We start from the raw sequence: 17,735 nt of genomic DNA, 5'->3' as shown, positions 1-17,735 counted from the left end.
CCCGACAGCACCGCAGGAAGCAGGCTCTGAAGAAGACAGGGCACACCGGCTGCTCCGTCGGCTCCTGAACGCTGCAGGTCGGCACTGCAGGGCTAGCCTGGAGGCCGCCCTCTTCTCCTAGACCTCCGACACTGCGGGTGCTGTCAGTCACCCCCGCGTCCGGCTCGCGCCACCCAGCGCGGATGCCGAGAGGACCCGCAACAGCACCCTCCCACTCCGCGCCCCAGGACCCGGAAATGACGTCTGTGCGTGCGTGACGAGCGCTCGCGGCGCCGGGGGCGGGGCGTGAGGGAGGGAGGGCCGGCGAGAGGGCGGGTTGTGGACTGGCGGAGCCGGGACCCACTCGAGCTACCCGCGGAGAGCGGCGGCCCGACGCCAGTGGAGCCGCAGGCCAGGTACGGAGCAGAAGGACGGGGGCCCAGGATCTCGGCTCTGGGCGGCGGGGCGGCGGCGCCGTCCGGGCGGAGGCTGCTGGGTCATTCGCCCGTGCCGTCTACCCGGCCGGGGCCGTTTCGCTTCGGTGCTTCCAGCCGCCGTCGGTCCCAGCCCGGGGCCCCGCGGCGCGGCCCTGACCGGCCCCAGGCGGTCGCCGGCCGCCTTAGTCCTCGTCGTGCTGAGCCTCCCCCTTTCAAGCGTTCGTCGCCAAGTTCTGTACGGCCCGGCCCAACTCCGACGGACAGACGCTTGTCATTTCCTGGCCGCCTCCTGCCACCCGTCCACCCCTCGCGGGATGGCTTCCTTTTGGCCGGCTTCCTCTTCACTGTCCAGCCCGTGCAGTTGGAGGGGACACCTGTGGTGGCGGCCCGTCGGCTCGTGCCCTGGGTCCCTCGGGGGTCCGTCCGGGTTGGCGGCTCAGACCCAGAGAGCAGCCCGGCCTTGGCAGGGGCTCCGGGGCTTCAAGAACCCGCGTCGTTCTTGGGGAGGAAAGGTCCCGGAGCCGGGAGGGTGCAGTCCTTGGTGATGCGGGGACTTGAACACCGGTCCTAACTCTCGCGCCGTGGTTGAGGGGGAAGTTGTGGGCCTGGAGTTAGGAGCAGAACTGGTTTAGAGGAGAGCAGAGGTGATGCCCATCACGGAAGTTTAGTCACGGGGAGGGAGGGACTCAGCTGCTTTAGAGAGTAGGTCATAGACATCTGGTGGTGCCTCAGCGCTGGTGACCAAGTCCTGTCGTTGGGAAGTGTGTCAGTGGGCTCTGATGGGCTCCTTTTACCCTTTAGATTAGATGTGAAAATTGTCAAGACGAGTTGACAGCATCACCAGGGGAGTCGTTTTTTGAATATGAAGACTTTTACTTTTGTTTGTGAGATTAAAAAATAGTTGTACTTTTTTTTTTCTGTAAACTTGAAACTGCTTTTTAAAAAAGCCTGTTAATGTAAAATAGTTAAAACAAGAAAGTTTGCCTGACGGGTAAGATTTGATTGTATTGTTAGTCCATTTAATGACAAATAATGTTACTTTGTAAGAGTTACTGGTTGTTGTGCGGAAGATTAAACCGAGTTCAGGATTTGAAATTTCACCGATCTTCCAAGCAATCATGTTTCTTCTCTCTAGAAGTTAGAGAGGGACAATAAAGATACTTTCAATACGGTGTGGTAAATAGAGCTAAGACAGAGCGTGAGGAGGGACACTGCAGGGTATGGAGGGTGAAGAAAGATAATCAGGGAATACTTTATGGAAGTATCTTGAAGCACGATAACTTTGAAACTAACAAGGTTGGGTGGGAATTTTAGGGATTGGTTGGAATGTGGGGGTGGGACAAGTAACAGGAGAATAGGCCAATAACTAACTACTAGGAGATGGTTTTTGAAAAGTAAAAAAGTGCAGGGCAGAGATTCAGGAGCTGATGACGACAAAACCGAGGAAGGGTTTTAAGGAGGGTCTTTTCATGATTAAAATGGAATTTTAGGTAGATCTTACACACACACACAGACTGCTGCTATTTGGCTGATGAAGACTGTGTGGGCCCAATGTGGTGCTTGATTATGTGCTCATTAAATGTTTGAACTGAGTTGTTTGCTCATTTGCTAGTTGTTTCATTGTGTAAAAAGTGTCCGACCCTGCTAATTTGTAAGCTTCTGTAAACAGGAATTCTCCTTCTATCTGTTTGCATTCTCAGTCCGAGCTGGGCATTCACAAGTGTTCTATGAGTACTTGTTAACTTGATGAGAATTCATTGATTTCTGATGTTGGTTTCCAGTGGGAAAAAAAATGATCAGTACTTATTTTAATATCTACATAGAGAAGAACTAAGACCTTGTTTCATTTACTTGTGTCAATCTTTGGAGACAGAATTTCATCTTGACTGTGAATTTAATTTTTGGCACATGTGTTTTTATTGTTTGCAAAGTATACATCTGTAGCAGAGATGACCTATCCCTAAAATGGAGAAGAAAGCTATGTGACACACCTGTCTATTCTGTGATTCAGAATACAAATGCTGTTAAGTGGCTTTCTTAACCCGTAAATAAAGTTCTCACACTAAAAGCAAGAGTTTCACAGTAGAAGTCAAACATTTTGAAAGTCTTATTAAATGCTTATTTTTGTCATAAAGCGTCGTCGAAACATTATGCATATTTCATATGACTGTTATGATTGGAAATAATTTAGAGTATCATCGGATAAACACTTAGGAGAAACAACAGTGGACTTACCTTCATCCCACTTGATATTATGTAACTTATATTTTATTTGCTTGATATTTGAATAAAGCTCCTAAAATGCTTTAAGAAAAAGCTGTACTCTTATGATGCGGCTTCCAAGTTACCCTGTGAGATTCCTGTGTTTGATGAAGTTCCTATTGGTGGGGTAGAAAGTATAATTTTTATTGTACAGTAGAACCTTTTTTCATGTTTCTGGTAGCATAGCTTCCTTGTTTATGGTCACTAGGAGGGCAAAGAACTGTAATTATCATCAGTTAGATAAGTACGTGGTTAGAAGTCAGAAGTTATGATCAGAGTATGAGTTCATGAATGGGTTAAATTGCACACACTAAGAGTCTTAAGCTTTTTATTTTCCTCAGATGACATCAAGGAGATTGCTAAAATCCCTGAAAGAGGGCCGTAGCACAATGCCTAAAGCAGGAGTGTAGCAGGAGTCTTTGGGGCCCTGAATTCTGTGTGGTCTCACCTTAAGGTATGGTTGGCAGCATCCTCTGTGCCAGGCACAGGGCAGCACAGAAGGAATTGAAGCTCCTCCTTTTGAATCATCTTTGAAGCTAATCTCTCTAGTTCCCTTTATTCAGAATAAATCATTGAAATTGCATTTATGGTGATTTGGTCTGTGTTTTAAAATTAAACATGACTTTGGGGGGATTTTTACATGAGATATATTTGTAATTTTCTGTGTGCTTCAAAGTTAAAAATACATAATGAAAGTTTTATTTTTGTAGTTCCTGTTGTTAGAATTTCCTAATTTTAGACACAGTATTTGCAATATTTCTTTCTTTCTTTCTTTCTTTCTTTCTTTCTTTCTTTCTTTTTTGGAGCACAAAAAAAAAGGTAATGCCTTTAGAAATTGAACTCATAAAATGCTTATTACTGGAAGAAAGTATCTTATTGTGCTGTAATGTTTTTTAAATGGAGCATGTCATTTACTTATATCACATCGTGTTCCAGAAAGGATTCATAATTACTTACAAAGATACAACATGTTATTGAGAACATACAGAAATAAGGAGCTGATGAATTTAGCACGGAGGGAGAAAAATTAAGATGAAAACTGAGGTCTGTAAGATCTTCATTGAGATGGAATGAGATATGTGCACAAGGTACTTGGACTGAAATCTTAAGTATTTGTTAGAGGGCTACAAATTTGACTCTGCCTTTTAGTAGCCTATTCAGAAAGCGATATAATCAGTTGTATAATTCAATGATCATAAGATAAAAGACCAGTTTCTCTTTGGATTCCCAGACTCCTTGTATTGACAGATTTCTTAGCTACATCCTTAAGTAAATAACAGCATGCATTTCAAAGGGCTGAATTGTGTTTTACTTTTTTTTTTTAATTTTTTTTTAATGTCTTATTTTTGAGAGACAGAGACAGACAGACACAGAGCGCGAGTGGGAGCGAGGCAGAGAGGGAGACACAGGATCCAAAGCAGGCTCCAGGCTCTGAACCGTCAGCACAGAGCCCAATATGGGGCTTGAACTCAGGAACCACAAGATCATGACCTGAGCCGAAGTCAGATGCTTAACTGACTGAGCCACCCAGGCGCCCTCGTTTTACTTTGTTTTTTAATTAAAATTCTTTGTTGCCTCATTGTGTAGGTTGATGACAAAACATAATTCAGTAAAAGCAGTTCTGGTGCTGGCAAAATAATGTGATCTAAGTATGTAGATTTCTACAGTGATTTAATTTAAGGATCTGTTTTAGATGCTCTAGATAAGTAGATGGGGACTGTACATTCTTTAGGTTCTCTTCCATAAATATTTTGTTTCTCAATGGAGCTTTTTGTTATAAAGTTATCAGCAAATCAGGGATTTGAGTTTGTGCTTCCTGACAAGTCCCGCAAGTACATTTATTTTTTATGTTGTCGTTTTATGTTGTCTAATCACAGAACCATATTTTTCATGGGGAGCGTGAAAATGGAGGAGTCTGACAAGGACGAATACTTAAATGAAAGTCACCTCACCTCCACATACAGATGGACTTAGGGAATACCAGACACAGACCTAAGATTCATTTCTGGAAGTAGATTTGGGGTGTTAGCTCCAGCATAGAGTTCAAATTTATCAAGTGCTAGCATGGGCCAGGCACTGTGCAAGTAATAAGCCCTTGACATGCATTATCTCAATGTTGTCCTTTCCCTTCACCCTCCTTCTTAAAAATACAAAGAAATGTGGTTCAGAGTAGTAACTTGTTTCAGGTCATACAAGAGGTGATGGAGATTTGAACTCAGGTAGTCCGACCAACTCAGTGGTCTGCACCTAACCATGACTTTATATTAACCTGCAGCAGACTGGACCATGAGCTCCCAAGGTGGGAACAGACATATACAGTTAATAGAGGTAAGCATATTGGCAAGTATTGGAACCCACCATTACAAAAAGGCCTTTCACAGGATCTTCCTATCCAAATAATGGTCAGGGAGGTACAACTTCAAGTCATTTGGCTGTACTTTGTAAAGCTGGGGAGTGGGGAGTCTTCTAAGCATCAATCGGGATTGGCAGAGTGGCGATATTATTTTATGTGTTTGTTTGCATCTCAAATGCATATATTTTTTCTTTGTGTCTGCTTTGAATTTATCTCAAGATCAGGAAAGTCACAATGATATTTATAAAGATAGTGGACCATTCTAGGAAAAGAGATTTGTATTTAAATTTTAGAGTAAAGCTTAAGCTGGTGATCTCACTGCTGTGATTTGAGATGAACTTAGGTTATAGTTTTGTAATGCCATTAGTAGGTGTATGTGTTCTTAACTCTCATTTTGTTCTGTTAGGAATTGTATTGCATTAGAGTTGTACAGATAAGTAAACCATCATTTATTGTGCATTTTCATATGTAGCTGTTTCAGGTAATTCCAGATTGTTTTGTTTTGTTTGAAGTATTAGAATACAGTTCCTATAGTATATTGTAAATTGTGACCTAGCCTCTGAAACTAGAGAATAGAGAACATCCTTATTCACCTTTCATCAGTAAACAATGGGTGGAACTGTTGTTGCCTAAATGTAGTTATGTAACTTAATGGTTCCTTAATTGCATTTCCATATCACTTTTGACATTGTTTTTTAAACATGTTCCTGAAAAATAAGTTGGGCTAGTGACCACAGTTTTGAATAGGATATTATAAGAAGAATGCAAATAAAAAATGTGAAAAGAAAAAATAAAACTGTAGGCTGATGAAATAAAATGTCTAAAATCCATTATAATTAGTGTCTCCGGAAGTAATATCCTTGGCTTCTACTTAGCAAGATGGATTATATCTTTATATTAATTAATTAGCCATTGCAGTTGTTCTCGTGGTGTGGTAAGTGTATATAGATGTTATTATTACTCTAGGGCTTTGAATGTTGTGTAGTCATGGGTGGACACATCTTAAGTATCACTTATGAGGAATAATCAGATGGCAAAGTGTTTTCATACCTTGTGCTAACTGCTGATGTTCTTTGAATATCAACTATATGTGGACACAACTTTCTCCAAAGAGCCTACTTTTGTTCTTGGACATACTTGAGAACAAAATTGCAGATACTTTTTGTTGTTACCCATAAGAAGTTATAGGCTATTTCTTTGAAGAAGATCTTGTCAATCCCTGTATGGGCTACCAAAAAAGAAAGAGAGAGGGAGGGAGGAGAGGGAAGAAAATTATTGTCTTTCTAGTACTTTGGTCTAGTAATTGAATAAATAAGTTAGAAAATAAAAATCTCAGCTTACTATTTTATTTATATGTAAATAAAATAGGGCTTGAGAAATAAGCTGAGATTTTTGAAGTTTAAAGTTCTTAGATTCTAACAGAAAAGCTAATCAGGAGGTTGGATTCTAGGCCTAGCCAGTTCCAGCCCCAAACAAAACCACTAATTGTTATGATGGTGAGTCTGCCATTTAGGTAAGTATAATGCAAAGATTTCGGTTTCATGCTTCAATCAACACTTGAGCTATATTTGGAGAAGAAGAATCTGAGGTGTTTTTTTTTTTTTTTTAAGTTTTGTTTTTTCCTTTTTCTGAGGGTTTAATTTCAGGAAGTCTAGTTTTTATAGATATGAATTTTATAGATATGAACCTTATCAAACTACTCAGTCTAGTAAACATTTTATTACCCCAGAATATCTTCTGATCTTTATTAATGTTTGTTTGTAAAACTGTCTACCTTTTATTTTGTGTTAAAAAAACTGTTTACTAGTTTAAGCATTTCAGAATTCACATAAGGTATATGCATGAGGTTTGTTTTTCATTTTTTTGGAGAGAGAATGTGCGAGCGAGCGTGCGCAGGTGGGGAAGGGGCAAAGAGAGAGGGGGACAGAGAATCTGAAGCAGGCTCTGCACTGACAGCAGCGAGCCTGGTGTGGGGCTTGAACCCACGAGATCACAACCTGAGCCAAAGTTGGATCCTCAACCGACTGAGCCACCCAGGGGCCCCTGTTTGAGTTTTATCGTATTGCCAAGAAGTCTGGTATTTATGCTCTATATTAATGTGTAGTTCTACCCTTTGAGCTGCCATAGATTTTTCTAAAAAGAGTTGGTTGCAGCAGTTGTTTTGCATTGGCCTTCAAGGTCGTTGGTAAGAGTATGCTTCTTAGCTCCCAGTGATTACTAATGTCTAACCACTTTGCTTACATTAGAATTTTCTTGGTGGATTAGCACTGTTATCTTTTAATCATTAGTAGTGCTTTTTGCCTTCAAGTCCACTTTGTATATCAGTATAGCTTTACTAGCTTTCTTTTGGTAAATGTTGCATGCTGTATATTCTTCCATCCTTATAATTTCTGTTTTTTTTAATTTTGTCCTTGAAAGCATCGTGATGATTGAATTTAGGTTTTTTTTCTTTAGTCTCTTTTAGTATTTAAATTATCATATTTAGTCCATTTTCATGTAATGCGATTGTCACTATATTTCGTGTTAGATCTGCCATCTTTTGGTAAGTTTTCTTTTTGACTCACCAGTTTTGTTCCCTTTTCCTTTTTTCTTGCCATCTCTTGGATTATTTTTTTTTTTAATTTTTTTAATGCTTATTTATTTTTGAGAGAGAGAGAGAGAGACAGAGTGCAAGCAGGGGAGGAGCAGATGAGAAAGGGAGACACAGAATCCAAAGCAGGCTCCAGGCTCTGAGCTGTCAGCACAGAGCCCGACGGAAGGCTCGAACTCACGAACAGTGAGATCATGACCTGAGCCAAAGTCGGAGGCTCAACCGACTGAGCCACCCAGGCGCCCCTCTTGGATTATTTATTATTTAATTATTTAATATTTTCCCTATAGTAATTGCTTAGTTACACATTCTTTCGCTATTCTTTTTGTGATTATACTAGCAATTGTAATATATACCCTTGACTTACTGCAGTCTAATACAAATTATAACTTTTATCACTTCTCCAGTAATGCTAGAGCTTTAGGTACTAACTCAGTTTGGCGTTTTCCTGCTTTGTTGCATTATATAATCAGTATTTGTGTGGATTTACTTACATATTTACTGTTTCCATTACTCTTCGTCCCTTCCTGTATGTATTTCTGTGTTTCTCTTTGGGATAGGCTAATTTTTCTTCCCATTTGAAGAGTTCCCTCTGGTATTTCTTCTAATGCAAGTGGGCCCATAATGAATTGTTTCAGTTTTTGTTTGTCTGTAAATGTCTTATTCTGCCTTTATTTTTAAAGGAAATAGTCACTGAGCACCACATTCTAGGTGGGCATTTTCTTTTTACAGCACTTTTAAGAGGTCATTCTGTTGTCTTATGGCTTTTATGGTTTCTTTGAGAATTTAGCTGTTAGTTTTATTGTTGCACCTATGAAAGCAATGTGCTTCTTTCCCACTGGTTACTTTAAAAAGTTTCTCTTTGTTTTTGATTATCAACATTTTAAGTATGCTATATCTGTGTGTGTGTGTGTGTGTGTGTGTGTGTGTGTGTGTGTGTGTGTCTTTCTGCTTTTAGGTTCCCAGAATTTCTTGGATTTGTGGGTTGTCTTTTCATCAATTTTGAAATTCTCATTCTTTCCTTTTATTTATTTTTTTAATTTTGTTTTAAAGAGAGAGAGCACATGTGGGAGCAGACGAGAAGGGCAGAGGGGGAGAGAGAATCTTAAGCAGGCTCCACACTCAGCACAGAGCCTGACGAGGGGCTTGATTCTTGAACCCATGAGATCATGACCTGAGCCGAAATCAAGAATTGGACAGTCGACTGACTGAGCCACCCAGGTGCCCTGGTTCTTGCTTTTAATATTGGTTCTGTCTTACTCATTCTTTCCTCTTCTTTTGAGGGACTCCAGTTACATATTTGGTAGACTTTTCCACAGTGTTCCTCATTCTCTTTACACTGCCCTCCTCCTGCCCCTGTGTTTCCTAGTAGTTTTTCTCTCTGCTTCTGTATGGATGTATTTTATTGACTTGGGTTCCAGTTTCTAATCCTCTCATCTGCTAGGCCTGGTCTGTTGTTAAATCTACCTTTTGAATTTTTAATTTTAGTTATTATACTTTTCAGATCTAGCATTTCAGTTCAATTCTTATAGATTACAATTCTCAGTTGAAATTCTTCATTTTTAAAGTATGTTCTTACCCTCCTTTTTTCACCTATTTTAAATTTATTTTTTACCTATATTTTTAAATAGGGAATTTAAATAGCTATCATTATTTAAAAGTCTTTCTTTTTTTTATTGTTTATTTTATTTTTTGAGAGAGAGCGAGAGAGACAGAGAGAGAGACAGAGCATGAGCGGAGAGGGGGAGAGCTAGAGAGAGACAGAGACAGAATCTGAAACAGGCTCCAGGCTCTGAGCTGTCAGCACAGAGCCCTATGCAGGACTTGAACTCACAAACAGTGAGATCATGACCTGAACTGAAGTTGGACACTTAGCCAACTGAGCCAACGCAGGTGCTCCTACAAGTCTTTCTTTTGGGGCGCCTGGGTTGGCTCAGTCGGTTAAACATCCAGCTTCAGCTCAGGTCATGATCTCATGGTTCATGAGTTTGAGTCCTGCATCAGGTAAGCTTGTGCCCTGCTTCTCCCTTGCTCCCTCTCTCTCTCTGCATCTCTCCCTCTCTCCCTCTTTTCCTGTCTCCCTGTCTCCCTCTCTCCTTGTTCCTCTCTCCTTCTCTCCCTCTCTCCCCTCCCCCTCCTGGGATTTCTTTCTGTCTCTAAAAAATTAAAATCAAATAAAAAGTCTTTCTGTTAACTCCATTGTCTGGATCATCTGAGCATCTGTTTTTTTCTTTTTGGCTTTTAGTTAGGTAAATGCTGGGTGTTGTGAATAAAATGAAGCTCCAGATGATGCTGTTCTTTTTTTTTTTTTTTTTTAAGGTTATTTACTTATTTTTGAGAGAGAGAGAGAGCACATCCCAAGCAGGCTGTGTGCCATTGGTACAGAAATCAAGAGCTGGTCACTTAGCCAACTGAGCCACCCAGGCACCTCGGTACTATTGTTTTAGAGAGGAAATGTCTCCTCCCTTTTACTAGCCAGGTAGAGTAGGGACTTATCATCTAATCCTTTTAGGGACTGAGCTAATGGTTGAAATTGGGTTGATGGGTTGATAAGGCTAGGTTTCCTTCTGGTTTGCCTTTACCACTACCATGTGGGGCTTCCAACTGATAGTTTAGTGAATTCACAGGCATCTCTTCCCCTGGTGGTTTCTATGCTGTAATCTTTGTCTCTTGAGAACAGTGAGATTACTGAAAATTCCACTCTTTTTTTTCTTTAAAGATTTTATTTTTAAGTAATCTCTACACCCAACGTGGGGCTCGAACTTACGACCCCAAATCAAGAGTTGCATGCTCTACCAACTGAGCCAGCTGGGCTCCCCTGAAAATTCCACTTTTGATTTTCAGACGTTTTCAGTTTTGTTTTGAAGTCCTCTCTGTGCAGCTGTAGAACTTGGTAAATGTCCTTAGGGAAAAACCAGCCTTGTGTTAGACCTTTCTGGCTCTTTGACTCTCCACTTTCCCTGGGATTTTGGCTCCTTGATTCTTGCCTTTGTTTCATCTCTTCCAAAAGCTCTCATGGTTCCTCTGTCTGTAGTCTGGATTCTCAGCCTTTTGCCCCAAAATCAGCAAACGTACTTGGTGAAAAAGTGGCCACAGAATGTCACTTTGTTTCTCTACCATTCGTCTCTTTTTCCAGAATCCAGAGGCTTCTAGTCTTGATTGCTTCATCTGTTTTTTGATGCCTTTAAACATTGATTTAAAAAATGTATCTAGCTTTTTTCATTCTCAGTAGGAGTGTTGGTCTGCCACAAGCTACTCCATCGTATTCAGAAAATAAATCCTCCCACTAGTAATGAAATCACGAGAAGAAATTAATCTATTAATAATTGTTATGCTTACTTTATCACAGTGGTTCTCCAAGAGTAATCCTTAGCCACATCACCTGGGAACTTCTTAGGAATGTAGATTCTCTGGCCCTACCCCTGACCTCCTGAATCAGAAACTGGGGGTCGGGAGCCAGGAAGTACTCTGTGCCTTAACAAGTCCTCCAGGTGCTACTGATGCATGCTAAGATTTGAGAACACCTGCTTTGTAAGTTAGTCATTTTGCTGTTTAATTTTCGACTCTTACCTGCAGTGGGCCCTGGAGAGTGTACATGGGACAGAAGTGAAAGAAAATGGTCTATGCAGGTACTTTGTTGGTCTTCTGAATAAATAATTTAATAAATTTAGGAACTATGTATGGATTATTCACTCTGTTCCTGGCAGAACAGTGCTATGCTGTGTCTGTGTATGTGGAATGGCCACATAAGCAAGTTATTGTAATAGAGTGTATTATAATAGCTATATATATAAAATGCTGTAAGAACCAGAGGGATAGAATTAATCTGTCAGTGGGCAAAAGGGAGTCAGATGCTATTTGAACAGGATGGAATTTGAAGGTGGACTACAGGAGGGTTTTCTAGGCTTGTTCATAAATAAGATGACAGTGTAATTTATTATCCAGAGCAGATGACTTTTGAGAATCAAATGGATGCCTTTTCGCTAGGACAACAGGCATAACCCAGGACTGTTCTCATGAACTGGGAGGGAGATGTGATTATCCAGTTGATAAAGAGCAAGTGATGCTGTGAACCCATAGTTCTCTGTTAACTTGTGGAAACCTCATTTCTTTCAATTATTTGTTTACGATTACAGTTTACAATTCTTACTGGATGATTTTTATAGTTTCCTAGGACTGCTATAAACAAATGGGGTGGCTTAAAACAACAAAAATTTATTCTCTCATCATTCTGGAGGCTAGAAATCTAAAACCAAGGTGTCAGCAGGGCCGTGTTGTCTCTGAAGGCTGGAGATGCTGGCTGGTTGTCTTATAGTTCCTTGGCTTGCAGCCACATCACTGCGATCTCTGCCTCTGAGGCCATGTGGCCTCTGTGTGTATGTGTGTGTGTCTTTCAGGGCCTTTTTGTAAGGACACCAGTTATTGGATTTAGGGACCACCCTAAATCAGTATGATCTTATTCTGTAATTACATCTGCTTATTTCCAAATCAGGTTTCATTCACAGTATTGAATTCAACCTTTTTTGGGGACACAATTTAACCCACAACAGACAGTATGGTTTTAGCTTTTGAAAATTTCTGCAGATTAATTGGATTAAATTTTTATTACACACAAGACACTTCTCGGAGGCTTAGAACATAATACAGATATATAATTCATTGCGCTGGCTAATAAATCTGAATAAATGCATTTTCCATCCAGGCAGTTAGTTGCTTTTTGTATTTCTCTTATGATATATGTGTGTGTATCACTTTGCTCAGCCACAGCAAATGGCTGAGGGTGAAATGGCTGCAGCAAAGCTAAACTGAGATCGAACTTTGAGAAAAAACAAAGCTGTTAGTGGTTGAAAGCATGTTATGTGTTGCAGTTTGTTGCTAGTTTGAGTAGAGTTAAGCCAGAGAATGTTTGGTCATTTACTTATCGAGTAAACTCGCCTTTTGGGGCATTGGCTGCTGCCATGGAAGAGAGGATGGAGCATAGAAGGAAGTAGACCAGAGCAGCCAGTTTATTTGGTGTGCAAGTTTGAGTTGTTAGCCTGGGCAGTGGCATGCTCAGATTGGAATCATAATTTCACTTATCTGGAGAGGGTGCGACTTAATACAATAGAAGATTGTTGTCAAGAGCTCATTCTGTAAGAATGCTGCTCTGCCGGCTTTGCTCATTCCAGCAGTATAAACTCTACATTATATTTCATGGGTTTGATTACCACTTGGAATTATTTGGGCAGGCTAGTGTTTGGATGCTTTGTTTTGTTGTATTTAACATTGGAACTGTGCCACTGCTTCTCTGTGTGGTATTTACATTCATTTTGGAAGCAATGTATTTAATGATACGAAAGTTAGTGAAACTTGGATATAGATTTGAAATATTAACTCTTTGATTAAAACAGTGGTGTCTTGGGGCGCCTGGGTGGCTCCGTCGGTTGAGCGTCCGACTTCAGCTCAGGTCACGATCTCGCGGTCCGTGAGTTCGAGCCCCGCGTCAGGCTCTGGGCTGATGGCTCAGAGCCTGGAGCCTGCTTCCGATTCTGTGTCTCCCTCTCTCTGCCCCTCCCCCATTCATGCTCTGTCTCTCTCTGTCCCAAAAATAAACAAACGTTAAAAAAAAAAAAAAAATTAAAAAAAAACAAAACAAAACAAAAAACAGTGGTGTCTTCATAACATAAAGTGACGGACTAAAAGACGACATAAAAAGAGCACTTATAAAGAGAAAAAAAAGATTATATGTCAACTATACTTCGACTGAAAATAAAGGAAAAAAGATGACACAGAAAAATGAGCAAAAAACACAAATGGTTAAATTCTTCAAAGAAGATATGCTAATGACCAGTAAATATTAAACATGGTTTAGGAAGCGCATATTAAAACAAGAAATGATTTATTTTTTTGCCTTTCAGATGGACAAAATAAAGATTAGTAATATAGTATTTATTTATGAGTTTCCAGGAAAGTAGATTCTCTAATACACAATAGGTGGGAATGTAGATAGACACAGTCATTTTGTGAAGCCACTTTGGTAGTATATATCAAAATTTTAAATGCAGAAATCTTCACAGGCTCCTGGGTGGCTCAGTTGGTTGAGCATTAAACTCTTGATTTCAACCTTACGGTGTGGGATCAAGCCCCACATCAGGCTCCATGCTGAACGTGGAGCCTGCGTGGGATTCTCTCTGTCTCTCTCTCTCTCTCTTTCTCAAAAATAAATAAACTTTAATAAAAATAAATAAAAATAAAATGCAGAAGCCCTTTGACATTCTGTTTCTATTTCTCAGAAGCTTTTCATGTTTTGTGATTGGTCTACTCGTATCCTTATCCTGCATATCAGAGATTTACAGTTTCTTTTTATTCATATAATTTTAAATATGATAAAATACTTCATTGTCCTATTTTCTTAAAATATTTGCCTATTTTCTTTTTTTAAATATTTATTTTGAGAGAGAGAGAGGGAGAGAAGGAAAAGAGAATCGCAAGCAGGCTCTGCGCTGTCAGCACAGAGCCCAGTGTCAGGCTCAATCTCACGAACTGTGAGGCCATGACCTAAGCTAAAATCAAGAGTTGGACGCTTAACAGACTGAGCCACCCAGGTGCCCTTGCCTTTCCATTTTCTAAGTGGGCCTTTTAAAAACTAGATAGAAGTTTAAATTTGTGTATTTGAATCTTTTTCTTTTTAAAATTTTGCTTCAGTTTTTAAGCTTAAATAGCCCTTAGTCCTTTAAAAGTTTCGTAAGGTGCGATTAAGTCAGTTAAGTGTCTGACTCTTGATTTTGGCTCAGGTCATGATCTCATGGTTCATGAGTTGGAGCCCCGCATAGGGCTCTGTGCTGACAGTGCGGAGCCTGCTTGGGATTCCTCTCTACCGCTCTCTCTGCCCCTCCCCTGTGTGCTTGCACACTCTCTCTCTCCCAAAATAATTAAATAAAATAAACTTTAAAAAAACATCTTTTGAGATTTTATTGTCATTTGTAGTAAACTTGAAATGTTTTAAACATTTGCCATTTATATATTTAATTTCCTCAGTAAAAATTGGTATGCCTTACCTTACCAACTACTTTAGCTTTCTTTAGTTCTCAATATTTATTGTAAATCACGTAATTTTACTATTAAAGTATTTCCTGGGTGGTTTTACATTTTGATACTATTGTGAATGGGATCTTTTTATATTTACAAACTTGTTATTGTTAGACTATTGTAAGAGTTCCATAGATTTCATTTACACATATTTAGCTTGTTTTACATAAATACAAATTTTTATGTGATTTTGTAATTCTAAAATTAATTATTTCCTCATTGTTCATAGTGTTTTAAATTCTTCTTTCAGGCCTTCTAGATATATAGTTATATCTCCCATATACTACATAGCAGGTGCCAAAATGACGGAAACTTTACTTTTACTTTTGTAAAGTGCCTGTCATAGAGTGTAAATCAGTGTATAATTATTTGTTAAATAAATGAGTGATGAGTAGAGAAAGCACTACAAGAATATAGTGAGTGTCTCTGGGTGATGTTTTGACTTTCTTTATACTTTATTTTCTACTTGTCTATATATATCAGGTTTTATAGAGTAAGCATCTTATACTTCCATAAGTGGAGAAAATCAAATTTCAGGAAAAAAGCTTAGCTATTAGTTTTATTTCTTAACTGAGGTCAAAGGACAGTGTATCATTTTAGTAGAGTTGATTGGAAGTTTCTTGTAAATTGCGGCCTAGAGGAACGGACTATGAGAACATAGCACTGAACCCAAGAACAGGAAGTAGGACTCTCGTAAGGAAAATAGTGGGAAGCTACTCAGATCCACAAAATGTTTTTTTGTTTTTGCTGATTTTATGAGATCAATCTGGCTTTATGCAGAGTCTTAAGGAAGAACACACCTAACTCTGGGATTTGTATTCCTCTGTCCTTTTTTTTAGTGTACCTCAACCCAGATTGAATACTAGCCTGGGGGCAGAACTCACAGGGCTCTCCATTGTCTCAGCAGTAGAGATCATTTTTACTCTGTCTTCTCTAATGTAGTGGGCCAATTGAATTATGCATTTTTTATGCCCAGGTTGCTCAATAAAAGCCTGCTTATTTGAGTGCAGTGCTCAAACAGGATCTGGATATGTCCCTCTGGCCTTCCTCTTGGGTGCAGTGGTGGTGGCAGCTTGCCTCTGGATTATGGCTCCACTGATTAGGGAGAGAGAGGTCTTTCTGTGCGGGAAAGACAGAATGGAGTCTCAGGCGGTTGATCCCCGTATGTTTCTCCATAACCGAAGGGGATATGCTGTTTACATGTCTCTGATGTCTAATGTAGGTGTGTTGACTGTACCTGCTTTGCCCCACTGAAACAGAGCTATCATCACCACTACATAGCCTTTCAAATCATGGCATGCACTTCTGGCAGTTCACTTGCTCTCTTTGTTTTCCATATTTAGAAATAACCTGAGTTATCACTGTTTAACTGTCTCATATACAGTGGTTCAGTCATACGTGTTGTCATTTAAAATTTAAGGGGAATTTTTTAAACCTCTCTAATTGGAAATGACAGAGTAACAGGAAGTTGCAAAGATAATACAGAGAGGCCCTGTGTACTCTTTGCCCAGTTTTCCCCAAAGGCTACATTTTACATAACTATAGTATACTCTCAGAACCAAGAAATTGACATCTGTCGTTTGTGTGTGTATAGCAGTTTTGTGTCACGGTCAAGATACCGGACTATTCTGTAACCGCTAAGAGCTCTCTCATGCCACCCCTTTATAATCATACCCTTAGTCCCCAACACTCCCCCCAAGTTTGGTAATTTGATGGGATTCATAGAACTCCTGTTCTCCTGGTGATGTTTTATAGCCAGGTGAGAGGATACAAAGCAGGATCAATAAAGGAAAACAGTGCACTGGGCAGAGTTTGGAGGATACCAGGCCTGAGTCTTCTCATGAGTCTTCTCCCAGCGGTGCATTTGATCCCCCAGCAACAAATTGTAGCAACGCGTGTGAGGTATTTTCCGTTAAGGAAACTCACTTATGCCTTGAATTCCAGGGTTTTTTTTGAAGTTTGGTCACATAGGCACAAGTGCCTTCACAGTATGACCACAGTTAATGCGACTCCGGATCCCCCAGAATGAAAGCAGGTGTTCACCATACATCACACTATTTGCGCAGACTGTCTGAAGTGTGGTTCAAAGCCCCGAGCATACAAAACATAGTGACACTTATGACATAAAGACATAAAGACTTCCATTCCCAGAAGCTGACCATGAGCCAGTACACAAGCAGGCCTTTCTGAGAACGTGCACGATTTTTGAGCAACTCAGGCCTGCTTGGTTAACTCTTTCCTTACCCTGCCTTGTTCAATATAGGTAGGATATAGAGCAATAATGCCAGCGTGGAGGTGAGAGTTGGGGATTTGGGGGAGGTCTTCCTGACAGTGCGATGTGAAAGCTAAGACCTACAGTAGGAGAGAATAATCACCATGTGAACAGCAGGGCACACAGCCCTGGGCAGCATTAGAACACATGTGCAAAGGCTCCCAAAAAGAGATGTGGAAAAGAGGCCTGTTAGTTTTCTGTTGTTGCCATAACAAATCGCCACAAATTTAGCAGCTTAAAACAATACCCATTTATTATCCCCAAATTCTTAAGGCAGAAGTCCTGCCTGGCTCAGCTGGGTACTCTGTTAGAGATCTCAAGAGGTCAAAATAAAGGAGTCAGCCAGCCTGGGCTCTTTTCTAGAGGCTGTGGGGAAAATCTGCTTCCAGACATACTCATGCTGGCAGAATTTAGTTCATTTTGGTTATAGGACCGAGGTCATTCTCAGCTTCTAGAAGCCACCCACATTCCTTGGCTTATAGTCGCTCCACCTGCAAAGCCAATATTGAATCTCCGTGACTTCCATCCTGCCTGCCCTCCTCTGTTGAGTTTCACAGGCATACCTTGCTTTATTGCACTTTGCTTTATTGAGCTTCACAGATACCGCATTTTTTTCACAAATTGAAGGTTTGTGTGGCAACCCTGCATTGAGCAAATCTGTCCGCGCCATTTTGCCAACAGCATTTGCTCACTTCCGTGTTTCTGTGTCACAAAAATCTGGTAATTCTGGCAATATTTCGAACGTTTTCATTATTATTTGTTATGGTATCTATG

The 17,735-nt window shown here is 40.3% G+C and overlaps 1 protein-coding gene across 2 annotated transcripts in view; it reads left to right on the top strand.

Moving 5' to 3' along the window:
• The first annotated feature begins 301 nt into the window (after window positions 1–301).
• RABGEF1 (RAB guanine nucleotide exchange factor 1) overlaps window positions 302–17,735 on the top strand; it is a 61,209-nt gene continuing 43,775 nt past the window's right edge. For both annotated transcript variants that reach the window (XM_042923053.1, XM_042923052.1), the window contains exon 1: window positions 302–395. The gene's annotated coding sequence lies outside the window, so the exon portion shown is untranslated. The remainder of the gene's footprint in view (window positions 396–17,735) is intronic.

Source organism: Panthera leo, chromosome E3, assembly GCF_018350215.1.
Source record: "Panthera leo isolate Ple1 chromosome E3, P.leo_Ple1_pat1.1, whole genome shotgun sequence".
In the NCBI taxonomy this organism is placed as follows: domain Eukaryota; kingdom Metazoa; phylum Chordata; class Mammalia; order Carnivora; family Felidae; genus Panthera; species Panthera leo.
This window is presented reverse-complemented; position numbering and strand designations above follow the sequence as displayed.